The sequence below is a fragment of the Plecotus auritus genome (assembly GCF_963455305.1).
Source record: "Plecotus auritus genome assembly, chromosome: 2".
In the NCBI taxonomy this organism is placed as follows: domain Eukaryota; kingdom Metazoa; phylum Chordata; class Mammalia; order Chiroptera; family Vespertilionidae; genus Plecotus; species Plecotus auritus.
Window position 1 is genome coordinate 31945989 of NC_137771.1, and position 21387 is coordinate 31967375.

The 21387-nt window shown below is 49.0% G+C and overlaps 1 protein-coding gene across 3 annotated transcripts in view; it reads left to right on the forward strand.

Moving 5' to 3' along the window:
- The first annotated feature begins 14118 nt into the window (after window positions 1-14118).
- Window positions 14119-21387, forward strand: part of RIMS3 (regulating synaptic membrane exocytosis 3) — a 41715-nt gene continuing 34446 nt past the window's right edge. For 2 of the 3 annotated variants that reach the window (XM_080657431.1, XM_080657432.1), the window contains exon 1: window positions 14127-14424. The gene's annotated coding sequence lies outside the window, so the exon portion shown is untranslated. Of the gene's footprint in view, window positions 14425-21387 lie in introns of all 3 variants that reach the window. The other variant, XM_080657429.1, reaches the window with a different exon arrangement.

Sequence of the window (21387 nt, forward strand, 5' to 3'; positions counted from 1 at the left end):
TCTGATTTCTATCCAGTCACACAAATCTCAATGCCGCCTTCTCCCCTCCTCGCCCACTACTTGCCTTCTTGCCAAGATCCTCATCTGTTCTACTGAGCTCAACGTGGGGTCACCCTTCTGCTTCCTGTCTCATTCAACCATGACTACTCTGGTTTGGCCCAAGGAACTGGGAGTTGAAATGGGGTCAAAGAAAGCTTTGTGTTTTTTGGTTTGCTTTTGTTTTTAAGAAGAGAGACTCTACAGCAATTTTGTAAACTAAGTATTTCAGTAGACAAGCAGAATTTGACAATGCAGAAAAGAGAGAATATCTGTAGATGTAAGTTCTTGGGGTCCTCAGCACAGGTTGGCAGAGTTTGGCCTTGGGTAGGAGCTGGGACACTGTGACTTTCCTTCAGAACAAAGGAAGACAGAGAATATGCTTTGTACAGAGCAGGAAAATTAGTAAAGGTTAGGATGCTTAAAATCAAGAGTTAAGTTTTATGGCAACCGATGATGGCATGGTGTATATATAGGACAGTGTTTTTCAAATTACAAGTCATAACCCATTAGTAAATTATTAAATTAGTACTTTGCAACCAGCTTTATTTTAAAAAGAGTAGAATAGAGTTGAAAATTTGAATTAATTGCATATAGCAAGGGTAAATACTATGAAAACTATTGTGAACCTTTTGTTTCAGTTATATATACAGCTATGTGTGTACTGGTCACACTGTACAATTTATTTTTTATTGAGGGTACAGTAAAAAAAAATATTTAAAAGCACTGGCCTAGGATGTGACCATGGGAAAAGTGGCTGATTCCTAGAACTTTCTCTTCCAGAGTTTTATTATTATTATTATTATACTAGTGAGCCAGTACATGAAATTCATGCACATTAAAAGGGGATTACTTAGAGGAAATAATTTAATATTGCTATTTGCCCTTTCTCTATAATAGAAGTGTCAGAGATGAAAGAAAATTAGTAAAATGTGTATGAAAACCTTCCTTCTGTCAGGCTCACCACGGGACCCAGAGTCAAGTCCCCGCCCACCCACATGCGCCTCAAAATCGCGTGAGACCCAGACCCGGCTGCCCCCCACCCCCATTGGCCTAGATCCAGACCCAGCCAGTCCCACCCTTGTCAAGCCCCGCCAGGCAGGGGACATAGCCTCAGGTCCCCTGGCCCGGTGCCAAGACGGGGGGCGTGGCCTGAGGTCCCCCAGCCCAGACCGGGGTGGGGGGCGTGCCTTGAGGTCCCCTGTCAAACCCCGCCAGGTGGGGGACATGGCCTGAGATCCCCTGTTAAGCCCCACTAGGTGGGGGGTATGGCCTGAGGTCCGGTCAAGCCCCGCCAGGCAGGGGGGCGCAGCCTCAGGTCCCCCAGCCCAGCACCGGGAGGGGGGCACAGCCTCAGGTCCCCTGTAAAGCCCTGCTGGGCAGGGGGCGTGGCCTGAGTTCTCCTGACCCAGCACTGGGGGTATACTTTGAGGTCCCCTGTCAAGCCCCGCTGGGTGGGGAGCATGGCCTGAGGTCCCCTGTCAAGCCCCGCCAGGCAGGGGGACGCAGCCTCAGGTCCTCTGGCCCGGTGCTGGGGTGGGGGGCGTGGCCTGAAGTCCCCTGTCAAGCCCCACCTGGTGGGGGGAGCAGCCTGAGGTCCCCTAGCCCAGCACCAGGATGGGAAGCGCACCTTGAGGTCCCCTGTCAAGACCCACCAGGCAGGGGGCACGGCCTGAGGTCCCCCGTCAAGTCCCACCTGGTGGGGGGTGCGGCCTGAGGTCCCCTGTCAAGCCCCACAGGGGCGGGGGAGGGTGTAGCCTCAGGTCCCTGCTGATTGCTCGTTCAGGCTCCTTTTGGGAACTTGGCCTCAGCTGTGGGTGCAGCCATCAGGGCTACTCTTTCTTCCCGGTTTCTGCTCCCCTACTGCCAGTCTTCTCAGCAAAAATCCTGAAATTCACTCTGATTGGGCTGGCTGAGTCCATATGACCCTGAACCTATTGTTCTCGCCAGTGAGATTAACTGACTCAGCCCTGCTCTACCCTGATGGAGTTGCTTCCTAGAAACACATGGATCCTGAAAGGAACTAGGGGCTGTTGGAAAGGGTGAAGTGGAAACATGAGGTTATCAACTAATGTTCAATTCATATGGCTTTTAAAGTGCCAAAACTAGCCCTAGCCGGTTTGGCTCAGTGGATAGAGCGTAGGCATGTGGACTGAAGAGTCCTGGGTTCGATTCCTGTCAAGGGCATATGCATGGGTTGTGGGCCCTCGATCCCCAGTAGGGGACATGCAGGAGGCAGCTGATCAATGATTCTCTCTCATCGTTGATATTTCTCTCTCTCTCTCCCTCTCCCTTCCTCTCTGAAACCAATAGAGATATATATATTTTTTAAAATGCCAAAACTAGTTGAAAGTTCTAATAGCATTTATGCTGGTCATTTGTCTGTTTGTTCTAGCCTTTCCAGGCTCTGCGTTGTACTGAAGAGTTCTGGGTCCTGCAAACTACATTTCCCAGACTCTGGTTGCCAGCTGACTTCCTGTCAATAGATTCAGCCAGTGGGAAGTACAGGTGGGAAACTGGCTGGAGATGGGATGGTGGGAGGAGAGGCGAAGCCATTGTTCTCTCTGCATCCACTTGAGACTGGCAGCAGCTGGTAGTTGTGGGCTCAGAGACCTTCAGTGTTTCTGGCGGTGGTGGGCTACTGCCGCAGGCTGCAGCAGTGTCAGTGGTACTGGAGGGGCAGCAATAGGTAGCTGTTGGCTCCAGTGAGCTCTGTCAATTCTGTCAGCAGCAGCATTTCAAAAACATTGCTCCAGTATTGTCAGCAGCAAGTGTACTTCAGGGTCTAGAACACCCTTCCAGTTAACCGTCCAGGCCTAGGGTTGATAGAAGCTTCCTACAGCTACTAATCTCTAGTTTGCCTACCTTACCAGTTTGCACCTTCAAGCTGACATGTTTCTAACCAGTTCTCTGAAATAAATTCCCTCTGTTTGAAATTCCAAGCACATTTTCTGTTTTCTTGTCTTCACCCCGACTGACACAGTGTTGCCCTGACCATTGAATAGGCTGACTGCCACGACGAATTTTCTAGTTATGTGTTTGCAGTTGTTGGGCTGGGTGATGCCACAAGAGAAGCATGCTAAGCTCTCCCCTGGGGCATTGGGAAAGAAGTAGGGAGGGGCCTGGAGAAAGCACAGATGAAGCCTCCTGATCCTTTTCTTTCCTCGCCTGCCCTTAACTATTAGAACTGTGTGATCGAGAACTTATTGCTTACTTCCCAAGATAACTTGAGGGATAGGCTCCGGAATGACTGGGTGGGAGTGAAGCAATGAGTACAATTGTCAAGGGGACCCAAAACAGAGGGGCTGGGAAAGGTGGTCCTTGCTGTAGAGCAGAGTTTAGGAAAGGTGGAGGGACAAGTACTATTACTTCTGCTTCCTCTTTTTTAGAGGTGCTAATGGAGGGAATGACCAGTGGTTCTCAACCTTTCCTGTCTTACCTCCCACCAAGCACTCTTTAATCAAAACAAAAAACACTGACTCTTCCAATGGCCTTTATCCTTGCCAGTACCCGAAGAACTGTTACGAAATCCTTGTATCTAACCTGGCTTACTTCTGTGGGCTCCTGGCGCTACCCAAACCATTATGGAGTAGCCACATCTTTGTAGGGACTGACAGGGTAAGATTGTGAATGACTCCTGGAAGTCTCAAGGGGGCAGCAGTGCCAAGAATACCACTTCTATCAGAGACCCCTTGTCATGGCCAGTAGTGTTTTGCAAGGTGGTCTTAGGCAATTCTTACTTAAGTGTGATCCATGATTAGAAACCTTCTAGATCCAGCTCAGCCATTAACTTGCTCTGTGATCTTGGGAAAGTCACTTCATCAAGCTCAGTCTCAATATTTCCATCAAATTAAAAAAGAGCTAATGGGTAATTTCTCTAAATTCTTTTAAAATAAATTGTTTTAAGGGGGTGAATGGAATAGAAGAAATGATAGGTATTATCCTCTACCCTCTTCTTGCCTATTTCTTCTGGTTTCTGTAGCAAATAAGATAATATGCATTAAAATGCTCTGAAAAGTACAAAGCACTATACAAAAGCAAGGAAGTATTAATATCAACATAGTTGTTAGCTTAGAAGGATGAAGGCAGGGCACAGGCCCAGAGCCAAAAAGCTGGAAGGCAGGACAGCTTAACACCAAAGAAGGAAACTTTCTTTGTTCAAATTCTACCTAGAGGGGCACTTTCTTTGGAGCAGACCTGGCACTGAAATCCTCTGAAATGCGGAAGTGGGGCCAGGAAAGCGTTAAGAAGGTAGGTAGGGCATTCAGCAGCTAAAAGACACTGGACAAACACCAGCTCTGGTTCTTCAGTTCCTTTGTGATTCAACAAAAGATGCAATGGAAGGGGAAGGCAGATTGTACCAGCAGGGCTCAGGTTCAAAGCCAGACATTTGTTGGATACTCCCATAGGCTCTTTAACCAGCCACCAAGCTATTTTGGGAGCCCGGATGTCATGACACTCTGTAACTAATACTGAATTTAGTTGCCAACAACCTAAAAACCATTATCTCTACATGGTGTTCAAAGAGAAGACCTCAGAGATGGTCTAGTCAAACTGAGGCCCGGAGAAAGGCAGAGACTTGCCAAAGTAACTAGTAGAGTCAGTCTCATTGAGCTGCAAGGAACAGAAGCCAACTCAATCTAGCTCAAATATAAAGGAGTTTCTTGCAAGGACTGAAACTGAAATGCCAACTGGAACAAGGCAGGGCTAGGATTCACTTCAGTCTCCCTCTCCTCACACCTGCCCCATCTCTGCACAGGGCTGCTCCTTTCTCCTCTACCCACCAAGACTTCTGCTTACTTTTGGTCTCTGCCCCCTCTTATCTCGATCTGCACATGGCTTTATTGGCGAAGGCTCACTTGTTTCTGACCTCCCTATTTTAATTCCCTCTGCCATCATAATTTCTTTCTGTTCCTTTGTTCGAAAGAGCCTCTAATTGGCCTGTCTCAGATTGCTGTGCTAGGGCAGTGGTCGGCAAACTGCGGCTCTGTTGACTAATGAGTTTGCCGACCACTGGATAGGGGCTTAATCACAAGGAACAACAACAGCCTGTAATTATTGGAATCGAGAGTCTAGGTCAGTGGTCGGCAAACTCATTAGTCAACAGAGCGGCAAACCGCGGCTCACGAGCCGCATGTGGCTCGCGAGCCGCAGTTTGCTGACCACTGCCCTAGGCCATTAGTTAAAGGTCATCAGCTAATACATGAAATGGTAACACTTGGCTCTAGTGCTAGCCCCATCCATCTGCTCAAATCTAGAGAGACTGGAGGGGCCAAGTGGTCTCAAGCATGGCCCCCACAGAGTTTGTGGTCTGGACAGCTTTTCCTCAAAGTGATGTGAATCAGGCAGGCGCTATACTGTCACTGGGACCATGTGACTAGAGGCCAAGGCTCCAGATTTTCTGCCCAGAACTTTTTCCCCTTGAACTTATCAATTTCTTTTCTTTATTTATGCAGCAGACATGTCTTAATGCCCATTACATGTCATTCATAAAGATCTTCTTCCTCTCCTCTTCCTCCTCCTCCTTGCCCGGAGGAACTTGTGGTATAGTGAAGATAAAGGCAGGAAAATAATTAGAATATATGAGTGCTTTAGAAGTGGTATAAATAAAGTAATAATACCTACGACTTATTGAGTATCCTGTATCAATCATTGCTGGTCACTTTGCATACATTTTCTCATTTAATCTTTATGGCTCCCCTGTGAAGTCAGCACCGCATTTTACACATGTGGAAACAGGCTCAGAGAGTGGTGTGCAGATAACAAACAACACAGCTGGACTCTGATGCCAGAGCCTGTTCCATTAACCACTGTGCGATGCAGCCTTTATCATGCTGTTAGAGCACGGAGGGCCAGCTTGGCCTACGGGGGAGCAGGAATAACTGGGCAGAGCAGCAGACCTCCAGGAAGAAGTGATAGCTGAGCTGGGCCCTGGAGCAGTGCCAGCTTTTATCAGGCAAATGTGGGGAGGGACTGAACAGCAATGTGTGAGCACCGAGGAGCACCTGGAGGCCTGGAGTGGGGATGTGAGCAGGGAGCAGGGCTGGGAACATGTTGCATGCCCCTGAGAATGAGAGCTTCTCTAAATTTGTGCCCTCAGTGCCTCATTTGCTCCATCCTCATCCAAGCCCTGGCGGAGAGTATGGAGGTCATGAGGATCAAAGAGGACAAGGATCTAAGAGAAGACAGATTCAATAGTGCTTAATTCAACTACTATTATTTGGGAACTTTGTTCCTGAAACAGACTCAAGGTGCACGAGTAGAGTCCAGAATGAAAATTTTGCCCAGGCAGTATGGCTCAGTGAATGAGGGTCAACTCAGGAACCAAGAGGTCACGGTTCAATTCCCAGTCAGGGCACATGCCTGGGTTTCAGGCTTGATTCCCAGCAGAGGGTGTGCAGGAGGCAGCCAATCAACGATGTTCCTCTCTCATCGATTTTTTCTTTTTTTTCTCTTTCACTGATTTTTCTAACGATGATGTTCCTCTCTTATCGATGTTTCTATCTCTCTATCCCTCTCCCTTCCTCTCTCTCTAAAAATCAATAAAAATATCTTTAAACATTTTTTAAGAGGCCCAGATTCCTCACACAGCTTTCTTCTGCCAGACTTTCAGGTCTTGTGTCTGATGTTACTTCCTCTACTTTGGTGTCTTCAGAGTACATTGCTGTAAATTCTTTGTACAAGGACATAGGTCCACAGGAGCCATCTTAAAAAGTGTTAAGTGCCACTGCCACTTTCTGTGGTAAAAGCTTTCTGTGGTAGTGTAGAGCCAGCCTGACCTTCCCTGTACTTTGGAAATATTTTCAGGTTGTAATGATATAAAGCAGCGATTTTCAACGCTTTTCATCTCATGGCACACATAAACTAGTTACTAAAATTCTGTGGCACACCAAAACACACATTTTTTTTGCTGATCTGACAAAAAATAGGTATAATTTTGATTGGTTTACAAAAATAATAATAGTAATTACCTATCCTTTTTGCTCTGAAGTTACTTTAAAAAAATCAGGTGCCTGTACTTACACATAAACAGAATTTCTGGTACCAAGAATTAACCAATCAGTCCTGGCCAGTGTGGCTCAGTAGGTTGGAGCATTGTCCCGTGCATCAAAGGATTGCCAGTTCAATTCCCAGTTGGGGCATATGCCTGGGTTGCAGGTTCAATCCCCAGACGGGAGGTGGCCTATCTATGTTTCTCTCTCTCCCCTTTACCCCTCTATCCTCTTTCCTTTCTCTCTAAAATCAGTAAAACATATCCTCGGATGAGGATAAAGAGAATTAGGCCATCAGAAGCAACCTTATTATGTGACGTGACCAATAAGATGCAACTCTATTTTATGATCTATATATTTATGGTTCCAGACAGGGCATTCACATCGGATGCCTATTGTTGTATTGGCTGATGTCATTTTTTTAATTTGACAATCTAAGGGCAAAGTGCCCCTGACTAAATAGTAGGTATTGCGTGTTTTAAAAATTCTTACAGCACGCCGAAACCGGTTTGGCTCAGTGGATAGAGCGTCGGCCTGTGGACTGAAGGGTCCCAGGTTCGATTCCGGTCAAGGGCATGTACCTGGGTTGCGGGCACATCCCCAGTACGGGGTGTGCAGGAGGCAGCTGATCGATGTTTCTAGCTCTCTATCCCTCTCCCTTCCTCTCTGTAAAATATCAATAAAATATATTTTAAAAAAAAATTCTTACAGCACATGGATTGAAAATCACTGATACAAAGCATAGGTAAGTTTTATTTCTCCCATCAATTCAAAGCCAGTGAGAGCCCTTTGTGCCAGATAGGGTTAAGGAACCCAAAACAAACTCCAAAGTCAAAATATTGAGTCCTCAGTTCTACACCCTCTTTATGTAAAACACAATCGAGCTCAAATACAAATGAGTGGGAGTTTTCCCCAGGAATACCACCAAGTTTCTTTTTTGAACCGATTTTAAAATTGATTGTTAGAGAGAGAGGAAGGGAGAGGGAAAGGGAAACATTGATGTGAGAAACATTGATGAGCTGCCTCCTGCACGGCCCCTACTGGGAATTGAGCCAGCAACCCGGGCATGTGTCCTGACCAGGAATTGAACCAGCAACATTTCAGTGTACAAGAAGATGCCCAACCAATTGAACCACACTTGCCAGGGTTACCACAAAGTTCCTTAATCTGGAAATTGCTCCAGTATGCAATAGCCAAAGCCACATTGCCATGACAACCCCCTATGTTCCTTTATTGCTGTATCTTGATTTCTTATTCCTACTGATCCTCAGGCCACCGTTCACTCCCTCCTGACAGTCACTGTTATGATCTATGCCTTACCCAGCCAGTTCCTCCTCCTGGTATTTGCAATCAATCCAGCCCACATCCCTGTGCTGGGAGCAGCATTGACAGCTTTAGTGTTCCATTTCTGACCCTGTCGGAAGGAAGCAGGGGAGGCTTTTGGGACAGTGTTTGTAAAGTCTACAGCAGTGTACAGTAATGTACTAGGCCTCACATTCGCTCACCACTGACTCACTGACTAACACAAAGCAACTTCCAGTCCTGTAAGCTCCATGCACGGGCGTGCCATTTTTTATATTTTATTCCGTATTTTTACTGTAACTTTTCTATGTTTAAATATACTTAGGTACACAAATACTTATCACTGTGTTACAATTTTCTACAGTATTCTGTACAGGTTTGTAGCCTAGGACAATAGTTTATACCATATAGTTCAGGTGTGTAGTCGGCTATACCGGTGGTCGGCAAACTGCGACTCGTGAGCCACATGCGGCTCTTTGGCCCCTTGAGTGTGGCTCTTCCACAAAATACCACGGCCTGGGCGAGTCTATTTTGAAGAAGTGGCGTTAGAAGAAGTTTAAGTTTAAAAAAGTTGTCTCTCAAAAGAAATTTCAATCGTTGTGCTGTGGATATTTGGCTCTGTTGACTAATGAGTTTGCCGACCACTGGAGACCATCTAGGTTTATGTAAGTGCATTCTGTGATGTTCCTATAATGACAAAATCACCTAACGATGCATTTTCAGAGCAGACCCCATCATTAAGTGGCACATGACTGTGCTTTATAATTGCTCTTTTCCTTGTCCCCTAACTGCAGGGGCTGGATCTTATTCATCCTTCCATCCCTAGTAGAGCAAGTGGCTCATAGTAGCTGCTCAGTGAAAGACAATCAGATGAAGGAATGACAAATAGCCTCTAAGGAGCCTCTATCAAGTTTTTCAGATCACATGGGTTTTTTTGTCTCTCTGTCTCTGGGGTCCTACCAACCTCAACACTTGGGCTCCTTCCCATGCGGGAGGCAGGAGAAACCTTAAAAATTATCTTGCTATCTCCTTTCTTCTACCATTTCACAGATGGAATGATTGAGGTCCATTTTGTATGTATTTGCCAACAATCTCAATTTAATGTCTCTAACCATAATTTCTCCTCTGAACTTCAGACCTAATCAGCTGCTTCTGCAGGCCCTCATCCAGGATGCCCTACAGTTCCTGTATCTGAACATATCCCAAACTGGACTCAGCATCCCCCTCAGGCCTGGTCCTGCTCCAGGCCTCCCTGACCTGGTGAAGAACATCAGTACCCACCCTGCTGCTGGGGCCGAAATGTTGGAAGTCCCCTTGCACCTCCTATAGCCTCTCCCCACCAATCAAACACTAAGGCCAGAAGTTTCTACCGCCTAAATCACAAAATCTCTTCGAGTCCTCTCTGCCTCCTTAGTGTAAATGCCCCACCGCTCTCTGTGGACCCCTGCAAGAGTCTCCTCATTAGTTCCCCTGAATATAGTCTTTCCTTATTCCAATCCATGCTCCTCACTGCAGCCAAAACGACTTTTTAAAAATGCTACTTTCTCATTTAACTTCTTTGCTGATAGACCTTCAATGGCTCTCTAAAAAATAATAATACTTATTATTATCATTATTATTGTGGTTGTGTTTCCATAGCTAACACTTATGGAAAATTTTATTATGTCCCAGGACCTGTTCTAAGGACTATATAACTATTAACTCATTTAATCCTCACAATTCTAAATATCCCCATTATACAGAAGAGGAAACTGAGACTCAGAAAAGCAACTTCAGGGCTGTTGCAAAAACTTTTACCCCACCCTTAACTCTTTGATCTCTTTGATTGTTATTCACACTTCAGGTGGGATACATTGGGGAGCATTTTGGGACCTCCCTTACTAGGTCAGGCCTGCCTATGGCAAGTCTCCCGGTTTGTAATTACATATTATTTTGGGAGGGGGTCATTTGATTGATATCTGCCACTCCAACAGGCTTTAAAGTCTATGCTTTGCTCATCAATACTCAACATGAAACAAGTGCTTGCTCAATATTTGTCGAATGAAAAGGGTTTTTAACAGGAGAGGAATTGTGGTCAAATTTGCTGGATGAGGATTTCTTTTGTATGAAAGTCTGGAGGTGGTGAGACCAAGTCACTGTCAGCAACTGGATTCAGGAGTGAAAGGAAGGCAGTCTGGGTGGGCGAGTGGCCATGGGGATGGAGAGCAGTAAATGAACCTGGGGGGATATTTAGGAGGCAGACTGGGCAGACCCTGGTAATTAACAGGATAGCGGTGAGGAGATGGAGGAGTCAAAGGTGACTGGCTTAGAGGAACATCTGGAAAGAAAGAGGCAGGTTGGGTTGGCAGCACAGATGGTCCCTAGACCAAGTGAACTGAAACATGGAAAAGTCATCAGAATCCTTATGCTCAAACTTCTCCGTGTCCAAACTCTAACTTGATCCTGGTGTACTTGGCTAGCTCATCTCCAACTGACTCCAGCTATAGGGCACATAGGTAAGTAGGCCACTGCTCCTCCCCAACGTCCCTCTTCCTCATCCCAGGCTTGTGAGTGCTGCCCACTCCTTCATCCCTCCCTCAAACCCCACAAGACTCAGCTTCAAGGACACCACTGGGATTCGCCCCACTGCCCCTTCCCCTTCCTGGGGTTAACATGTCCTCTACTGCATCCATGATTCACTCTATCAGAAATGTTTCTCTCTACCCCTGTTCCCTAACGACTGTTTCTCTGGCTTCTGGGAGAAGGCCTGGATCAAGATTAACCTCAAAAACTTTTCTTGAATTCCCCCAAGGACTTGGCTTTCTTACGTTAAGTGTGGGGCCAGGTGTCAGACATTGAATCCTGAGGCCACTGCTATTTTCAAATTTGGTTTTCTCATCTGTCAAATGGACATGAAAATACAGTGGGCCCGCCTAGAAGAGTTGTTTTGAGAATCAAATGAAATACACTCTGTTACGTGTTTAGCACAAAGCCTGAAACATTGTTTGCACCCTCAAAATTTTAAATGTTACTTATTTTAAGAAAAAAATTCCCACCAGGAAGCTGCTTGAACTGGAATGGAAGACTGCAGTTCTCAGGTTGGCCACACGAGAGAAGTGGCGAGCAGCCTGGGGCGAACTGTGGCTCTGCTGTGCTAAGGCACCTGCTGTGGACCCAGATGGCCTGGCGGGGATTTCTGGGACTTCCCGGCCCCTGAACAGGTGGGCACTGGCCAGGGTGCCGGGGGAGGAGCCTCAGAGATGTGCTGGGTCTCAATCCTCACAATCGTCTCTCCAGCTTGACCCTTACTTGGCTTGTGGGGAGGGACTGGTAGGCTTGAGTGGGGCAAGAGCAGAGGTCAATAGGGATTTATCCTCCGCGTTTGTCGTTTGTCTTTCAATCCTGAGTATGATCACTTCTTCTCTCTAGAAGTTTTTATAGTAAAATTTATTGATGTTTTCCCTTTGGCTTCTAGCTTTCATTATGCTTAGAAAGTATTTTATTTCCAAGATTATTAAAACATTGAGTATGTTTTCTTCTGGTACATTATGGTGTTATTTAAATATGCACTCCACCTGAAATTTATTTCTGTGTAGGAAAAAGATACTGCTTTCTTTTATTTCCACAAATGACTTGCCAGTTATTTCACCCATTTGTTGAAAGGCCTATATTTCCCCCCATTTACCTGAAGGGCCATCTTTATCATACATGAAACTCCCTTGTATGGTTGGCCATTTCTGTACTCCATTCTGTCCCACTGATTCCTCTAGGTCTGCTTCAACATCATACTGCTTTAAATGTACTGACTTTATTGTATATTTTAATATCAGGTAAGGTAAACCCTTGTCAATTACTTTTTTCCTAGCTTTTTTTTTATTTTATTCCTGCATGTTATTCTTCTGTGTGCACTTAAGAATCAACCTCTACCACTATCCCTCCAACCCTTCTGGAAGCCAATATAGAGTTTTGGAGCCCCTGAGATTATATGGAAAGTGTACATCTGCACAGTTCTCCAGAGGGAAAGTCCAAGTGTTCATCAGATGTGCAAAGGGATCATTATTCCAAAGGGAGCCCCTGGGTTACAGGTCTCTGTGATGGGATGCCAGGGAGGAGCACAGAGGATTCCTGGTTCTGCCCCTCTCTCCTACAGCTTCACAGGCTCTGCTCTCCACATCCTTCACCTCCACCATTGTCCCAGCCACTTCCCTGGTCCCCATTTTGTCCCCGATAATCTAATCCCCCTTTCTGCTCCAGAGCAATCATTCTATAACACAGGCCTTCGTTCTAGGCCTGATGTAGATTAAATGATAACAAAAGTTTCATTAATAAGTGAATAGAATTGCCCTAGCCAGTTTGGCTCAGTGGATAGAGCGTCAGCCTGCGGACTTAAAGGTCCAAGGTTCAAATCCGGTCAAGGGCACAAGCCTGGGTTGTGGCTCAATCCCCAGTAGGAGGCATGCAGGAGGCAGCCAATCAATGATTCTCTCTCATCATTGATGTTTCTATCTCTCTCTTCCTCTCCCTCTCTGAAGTAAAAACATATATATATATATATATTTAAAAATAAGTGAATACAATTGTGAGTCCCAGCTGGCCAGTTGTGGGATCCAGCTTTGGCCTCTCCACATTGTTGGGTCTCAGTTTACCCTTCTCACGGACCAAAGGAGAAGGGATGTGAGGGTGAGAAGTATGTAGAAGATACAGCTAGCTATCTCAGGACGGTCATTTAATACCAATCATTTTCCTTTCCCTGCACCTTTCCACTCTCCATTCTCGTTTTAATCCATGCCCTCAGCAAAACACTTGTCTTGCCTGCCTCTGGCAAACGATTAGGAAGACATATACTAATAATATTATCCACTCTGTAAATGAGTGGAATTAAGAACACTGGAGCTCAGAAGTGGACACGGCCAGATGGAGGCAGGCATGCCCCTAGGAGACACTTTATACAGCATGCTCCTCAAGTCCCTGGCTGCCAAGGAACCCAGGACTCCGGGAGCCCACTTGGAAGTTCCTTTAGACGATACCAGGTTCGGGAGCAGGGCTTCTCAACCTTGGCACTGTTGACGTTTTGGCTTGATAATTCTTTGGCATGGGGCTGTCATGTGCATTGGAGGATGATTAGCAGCATGCCTCGTCTCTTCTCACGGGCCAGTAGCAGCCCCCAGTTTTGAAAACCAAAGATGTCTCTCCAGACACTGCCAACTGTTCCTGGAAATGGAGGTGGGGGCAAAATCACCTCAAGTGGAAAAACAGTGCTCTAGGAGAAGAGAGGGCAGGGGAGGGAGGTTAACTTGGGTCTCAGAGGAGGAAACTCTACAACTTACCCACTGTCTGCAAGGGACACCATAAAGTCTCTTCCCTCATAGCAGGCACTTGGGCAAGTCTTCTCTCCGGGCTTCCGTTTTTCCATCTGTAACTTGGATTTGATGCTTGTAAGCCATTTCCTCCTCCTCTCATCATCTGATGTTACTGGGTCTGGTTCAGGGTGGGACAGGGGTAGTGCGGTGCCATTGAGGTGACCCAAAGAAAAGGAAGGTTGAGAAAGAACTAAACGAGGTTGTGGTGGAGAGGAGGGTAAGGCATGAGGTGGGAGTATCCCAGGGATGTAGAGAGGCTTGAGGCATCTTCTATACCCGCCCCCTTAGAGGCCTTACTAGCTTCGCTGGCCTTCAACCTGGCAAACCCAGACTCCCCGGATTCCACTAGGCCCCGCCCAACATTAAATCCAGCCCGGTTGACCCCGCCCTCCCGTGGCCCCACCCGCCTTGTGCCCCGCCCCCAATAGACCCCGCCTCCCTCTTCGCCTCCCGCCAGCCCGGGCTCTGGCTTTGCACCCGGCAGTTGCTGAGAATCTTGGTGGCTGCGGAGCCGGCAGCGCAGGCAGACAGAGCAGAGCTGCCCGGCCCGGTGGCGGGCGATGCCCCCGTGAGCTTCTCTCGCCGCCCCTCCCCGCCCCGCTCCCCTACCCCCGCTGAGTCCTCCGCCGCCTGGGACCGGGCCGCGCCTACCGCCGGGTCCGCGGGGCGGGGTCCCAGGGCAGCACCTGCCCCGCCTTCAGAGCCTTCTGGGCCACGGGAGACCCCTCCCTGTATGGACCCCAGCCCCACCCCAGGTAAGTCGGTAGGCCTTGTTCGCCTGGAAGTGGATGTAGGGAGAGGGCTGCGGAGGTCTGAGGGACCACCCGGGGAGGGGGGGCGCTCCGGCCGGGAGGCGCCACGTAGGGATGTGAGCTTGCAGGGTCTGGGGGGCGAAAGCCGGGGAGGAGGTGGGATAAGCACAGTGTGTGTGATGGCTCTGGGGTGGGGGCTAAAGTATAAGAGGGGAACATAGGGCATTTGGGGAAGCCTGGAAATGGAGTAGGGGGCTCCAGAGTCTTGAGTTTTTTGCTGAAGCTCAGAGCATCTGGGGCCCTGGTCTTCAACAGCATTGCCTCGCATGGCATTTTTGGAAAGTGTTTAAAATTCCTCCTGGAAAGGGAGCTGGAAGGCAGCCTGCCTTCCTCCCTCCTGCCTGTGCCCTGGTTGAGAAGCGGCCACTCTTTCCTCCCAATGAGACACCATTGTGGTGCCTAGAGGACCCCCCACTCTATGAAAGAAAAAGGGTGGTGCTCACCCCAGTCCTAGGGTGGAAGAGAGGGCTTCTGGGAAGCTGGGAAAGGCAGTTGGTCAATCCACAGTGGGAAGTCCAGGGTTCGGGGAAGCTTGGCAAAACCCTTGGTGAGCAACCTGGGCACTCTCTCACTCAGGGGAAGGCATCTTCACTAGCTGGCCTCTAGGCTACCTGGACCCATGCCCACATCACTTTCTCTGGACAACCCAACCCTGAGGCGTGGGTTGCTTCCCAGGATCCTGGGCCTGGAAATCCAGGAAGGACCCATAGCTCCCATGGTCCTGGATGGGGTGAGCAAGGCCATATCCAGGGCCAGAGAACAAGGGGTGGTGGCTGGCACTGCCACCTAGGGCTGTTTGGAGGTGGTCCTATGGGCTGGGGTGTTGTCTGGGTGTGGAGAGGAAGGCTGCTGCCCCTTTGGTCCTGTCTTCTGCCCATGATGATGTAAGTCTAGGGTCCTTGGGTTTAGAGCCTGAAGTGTTGGGGAGAGGGCCTTTCTGGGCTAGGCCTGGTCACCAAGGAGTTAACTAGCCAGTCCCACAGTTGCTAGCAGCCACCAATTAGTCTGTAATCAGGCAGCTGCCAACTGTCCCTGGGGGTAGTGGGCAACCTAATGGGGCATTCTCTTGGGGGGTTGGGGGGGGGAGTTGAGGAAGGGGTCTGTAAAACCTGTGTTTAAACCAAACACCATAGCCTTCAGAGCCTATTTAGGACCCACAGACCCCTTCCCTGCCCTCTGTGCCAGGCTACCTGGTTAGGGATCTCCAGCCCCCGGGTTTGAAACTGACCGCTCTCTGCAGGATATGAAGCCCAGAGTTGGGCAAACTTGGCTTCAAACCCAGGCTGTGCCACTTTCTGGCTGTGTGCTATTCAGGAAATCACTTCCTTTCTCTAAGCCTCCTTCAGTAAAACAGACCCACCTTTAGGTCTGCTGGGAGGAGTAAATAAAATGGTGGATTTAAGCTGCTTAGCACAGTGCCTGGAACTCAGGGAAGCTCAGTAAGATAACTGCTGAACTCAGGAGTAACTCTTGTGCCAAGGACTTGACAGGACAGGCAAGCAGGAGTCAGGTGCTGAGGACCCAGCAGGGACCAAGGTCCCTGCCTCAGGGCATGTGTTCTCCTGGGAGCACTGTCTCTGTCTTATTATCTTTGCCTCCAATCTTGCTCACAGACACTTCTGGCCTCTGGACATTAATTGGATTTTATTCTGCAGAACCCAGGGCTGAGCTGCTCCTTTCTGGGCTTCCCTGATCCCTAACCGGGTGCTAAGCTCTGTGGGGTCTGTCAAGGGTCAGGGTGATGTCTGCTGCTGCACCAGCAGCTGGCCCTTTAAAGAGGGAAGAAAACAATTATTGGGCCTGGGCATTGCATCAGCTGGAGCCTGGAGGGTCCCTGGGGAGCAGGGGGCAGAGGTGGGAGAGGGGGGGCAGACTGGTGGTTGATTTCATTAGTGCCATGTGAGAACTCTCACCCCCGTCTGCTCCACTCCCCAGCGGCAGTCTTCTCCCCCCCCCCCCCCCCAGGCAACAGTAGCAGCCCCAGCGATACTGCCTTCCCCCACCCCAGGAGCACCACCTCAGAGGACTCTACCTGTGTATCCCAAGCCTATGTTGTGGGCCCAGGCAGAGGTGGGTATAGGGAAGTGTCTCTCACACTGGCTTTTTGCTGACTGGGGGTGCAGATGTGCTTCCTATACCTGCACTTTGCTGACAATGGGGGTGTCTTTCCCCATTAGTGTTTGGCTGACCTGGGGTGGGTATTTCTCCCACAATGGCATTTTGTTGACCCAGGGGAGTCGTGATTTCTACACTGGCCTCTACACTGGTGTTTTGCTGACCCAACAGAGGAGCTGTGCTGCCTGGGGTGTGTGTGAACTAAGGGCATGGGTGAGGAACAATTGCTCTGTGGTTGGAGGTGAGCTGGCTGAGAACAGTAAGTCACAGGGGCAGAAAGGACACCAGATACTTAAGACAGTCCTGGGTTCAAGTGTGGCATCCTCCACTCCCAGGCTCTGTTACCGTTCCAGGCAAGTGGTCTCAACCACTTAGTGAGCAACCTGGGAAATAGGAATAATTTGCACCCAGACTGCCCCACCCCCATATGGAAGATTCTTGAGGCATTAAACGTACTAACTGGATGCACAGCACCCAGCCCAGAGCTGGCAGGTGGGGGCTGCTTACTGTATGATGATTCTCTTCCCTTTGCAAGTTTGGGCTCCTCACACTTTGGGCTCAAGATGCCTGGACAGGAAAAGGATGGTTGGGGAGGAGTGGAGAGCAGGGGAGAGAGTGCATAGCACCCCCCTCTCCCCCCTCCCGCCCGCCCCACCCGCCTCTGTTGCAGGGGGTTACATTCAGATACCTGATGTACCAAGCCCTGTGAGCCAGGCAGGCCCTGCCTCCGGGCGCCTACATTCTAGCCAGGGAACAGCCCAGAGCAGATGATGTGTGTTGAAAGGAGGGATTCAGGAATCCTAGAGTGACAAGGAGTTGAGGACACAAAGAAGTGAGGAGGAAAGGGAATGTTGTGTGCTGCAGCCTTGGTGTGGTGGGGGATGACAACAGTGGAGAGAGTAGAGAGTGGGCAGGCGTCAACACAGTCAGGCCAGAACTCCCTGGTCTAGCAGGATACTAAAGACTTGGGAACTGTCCTGAGGCCAATGGCAGTCCCTGAACAGTTTTAAGCAGAGGAGGCAGGGTCTGATTTCCAGAGAGTGTGGGCTGGGGTCTATGGCCCTCAGGCACAACCTTCTCAGGAATGACCTTTTGCCTTCTCCTACCCCTTTCCCTGTATAGCAGCCCTGGTGCCCAGGGAGCTGGTTGTTTATGTGGCTCATCCCAGGAGGGAGGGGGCCAGTCCCAGTCCCTCCAGCTCCCTCCCTCTGGGCCTTGTTGACGAAGTTCATCCCTCGGGGTCAGGTTCTCCTGACCTCCCTGTGGAGCCAGAGGGCACCAGGCAGGGCTTTGGAGGCAACTACCCCATGTTCACATTCCAGCTGGAAGGCACACCCCGTCTCTGAACTTCAATGTCCTCGACTCTAAAAGGGGATTGATGTTATCTCTCTATGGGAAGGATACAATGAAATTCCAGATGAAAATCACAAAACCATTTCAGTTGTCAGCTGGCATTTTTACTCTTTTGCATGAAGGTTGACACCTACTTGGGCCAGGCCCAGGCCCGGGGCTGGATGGGTGCAAAGACGGGGCTGGTTTCATGAGTCTGGTTGCACAGGAAGGATCCCACTTAGAAGGATCCCACACTTGCCTTAATATTCTGCTGTCTTAATAATTTTTAATAATTTTGAACAAGGAGTCCTGCATTTTGATTTAGCACTGGGCCCTGTGTTATACAGCCCCACAAGTTGGATAGGAAGAGGCAGGGAGGGACACAGGCCCTGCAAATAGTTCCCAAGTGGAGGAAGTATAAGGTGGAAGACATGACTAACTGTTCCAAAGTGGGTGTGATGTTAATAATAGTAACGTTTATTTAGTGCTTACTGTGTGCTAAGTTCTCTGCTAAGCACTCTGCATGCTCATCTTCAAACAGCCCTACGAGGTAGGCAGTACTGTTATTTCTGTTGTGTCGATGAGGACAGTGAGGTTACATTTCCTGGCCAAAGTCACACAGCCATGCAGAGGCAGAGCTGGGATTCAAACCCAGGTTGTTGGACTGCAGAGCACATGCCTAGATCAGGGAAGTCTTCAACTAGGAAGAGGGGCCCCCTGAATAGGTCTGAAGGATAACCTGGACTTTGCCAAGGAGGAAGATGCGGTGGGGAAGGGAGGGCTGTCTCAGCTGGGAAGTGCCTGTGCCGAGGCGTCATGCTTGGCCAGGAAAGGTGGGACCAAAGCCAGATGCCTCCCAGGCCTGAGCGAAGTACCCTTTGGATTTCATGGTTCTGATTTTCTAAGCCCAGAGCTCCTGGTCACTCTGCCCCCAGGCCCTGCTGCTACCATGACTTCTCAGAGCCACCCAGGCCCCTTTTCTTACTCTATTGCACACTCTACCCTACCACCAGGGAATCTCATTTACTCTCTTGACTTTATCTCTTCTGGGCTCAAGACCTGCAGTTATAACTGCTTCCTGGGCCACATTTAGATGTGACACAATCAACCTCAGGTCCCAACCTAGGTCCACAGCTCCATCTGCAGGCACCTGCTCTGCCTCCAATGTCCCCAGCTCTTCTCTGCCACCACCTCCCACCCACTTGCTCAAGCTGGAAAGCTGGAAGTTCTCCTGGACACCTCACCCCCACATTCCACAGCCAATCCTCAGCAAGTCCTATTGGTTCTGAATATCTTATGAATCTGTCATCCCGCTGCCTGTCCCCCCACCCCCCCCCCCCCCCCCGCTCCTTCCAGACCACCATTAACCCTCACCTGGACCACTGTGCCAGCCTCCTAAGCTGCTCACCTGAGGTTTCTGTTCTTGCCTCACTTCATTTCACTTTTCACACTGTGATCTTCTAAACAGAAATGTTTATATCATTTCCCTGCTTAAGACCCTTCCAAGACTTCTTGGAATAAAAGCCAATCTCTGACGTCATTTACAAGGCCTTATGTGATCTGGTCCTTGCCTATCTTTTTGTATCATCTTGCACCATCACCCCTCTCCCTCAGCTGCAGGACTTCACACATGTTCCCTCACCCTGAAATGCACTCCTCCTCCTGGTGCCCTGCTTACTCCTACTTATCCTGTGGATGCCAGCTCAAACATCATTTCTGCAGCAAAGCCTGAAAACCGGAAACTGAACACCGTCCCTTTCCATAGGACCTTGTTCTTCTTCATGACACTCATTACACTTGAATTGCTTTTTCCTTGTCTCTCTTTCTTGCTAGCCTGTGAACTCCATGGGGTCAGGAGTCCTGATTTGCCTAGCCCTGGCACATAGTAGGTACGCAGTGAGTTGTTCAGTGAATGAAGGAATAGATGAATCATTGCTTAGCAAACTCACTGACCTCTCAGCATCCCGCCTGGCCTGCCTTCTGCAGTCCTTTCTCATTACAGCCACAGAGCCATCTTTCTAAAACACAGAACTGACCCTGTCACCCCCTGCTACTTAAAATACTTCCGGTAGCTCCCCATTCTGGTAGCTTCTTGGCATGGTGTTCAAAGCCCTTTGTGATCTGCGAGACTCCAGCCTCATCTCCCCTGCTCCCCCACCACACTTTGAACTCCTGGCAGTTCCTCTAACACAGCAGGCTGTTCTATGCCTCTGTGCCTCAGGACTTGCTGTTCCTCTGCCTGTAATGCCTCCCCACCCCTGTGTTGTCTCCCTGGAGAAAGTCCTTTATTCTTCAAAACCAGCTCAGCTGCCACCTTTGCAGTGAAGCCTCTGAAGAACCCTCCCAGCCCTCCCTGGCCAGACTTAGCCCACCTCGCTAGGCCTCATCTGTGCTGTGTCTACATCTCTTCCTCCTGTCTCCTGTTAAACTGAGCTCCCCCCATGCAGGCACCATGATTATTTTTCTTCAGGATTGATCATCTTTGATTCTCTAGCTCCCAGCTTCTTCCCTGTCTTAATTAGGTCTTTGCTTGTATACAGAAACTCACTCAAGCCAGCTTCAGTCAGACAGAAGGGTTTATTATGAGGATATAAGGGATTCCTGGGAAACGAGGGCCAGAAAAAGCATTAGCCTTTGGGAAGTGCAACCTGTAGGCCAGGAAAAATGGAAGCAACCTTATTGGCTGCCTTTACCTTTCTGTTTCCACAGACTAGGTTTTTGCTGCTTTTCCAAACACCTATAGTTCCTATATTGTGCCCCTCGGTTCCAGCCACATTCAGGAATCCTATCTAATAAAAGAGTAATATGCAAATTAACCACCACTCTGCTATACCCACAAGCCACGCCCACCAGCCAATCAGGAGCAAGTATGAAAATTAACCCAACCAAGATGGCTGCAACTACGGAGTGAGCAGGAAGCTTGGGTTTCCCTGGCAATGGAGGAAGCCAAGCTTTCAGCACACCCTGGCAGGCCCAGGCCTCCACTCAAGGCTACAAAGTTTCAATTATAGAAGATAAATAAATCCCAACAAAATGGCGGCAGCCATGGAGCTGGAGAGAGCAGGAGGCTTGAGTTACCCCCGGTGATTGATGGAGGAAGCCAAGCTTCCTCCGCTCAAGGCTACAAAGTTTCAATTATAGAAGATAAATAAATCCCAACAAAAATGGCAGCAGCCATGGAGCTGGAGAGAGCAGGAGGCTTGAGTTGCCCCAGTGATTGATGGAGGAAGCCAAGCTTCCTCCGCTCAAGGCTACAAAGTTTTAGTTATAGAAGATAAATAAATCCCAACAAAAATGGCTGCAGCCACGGAGCAAGCAGGAGGCTTGGTTCCGCTCAAGGCTACAAAGTTTCAATTATAGAAGATAAATAAATCCCAGATACCAGGGCCTCCGCTTGGGTCGCCGGGGGGCGTGGCCAGCCTGCATACCACCACAGACCCCTCGCCCAGGCTGCCCCAT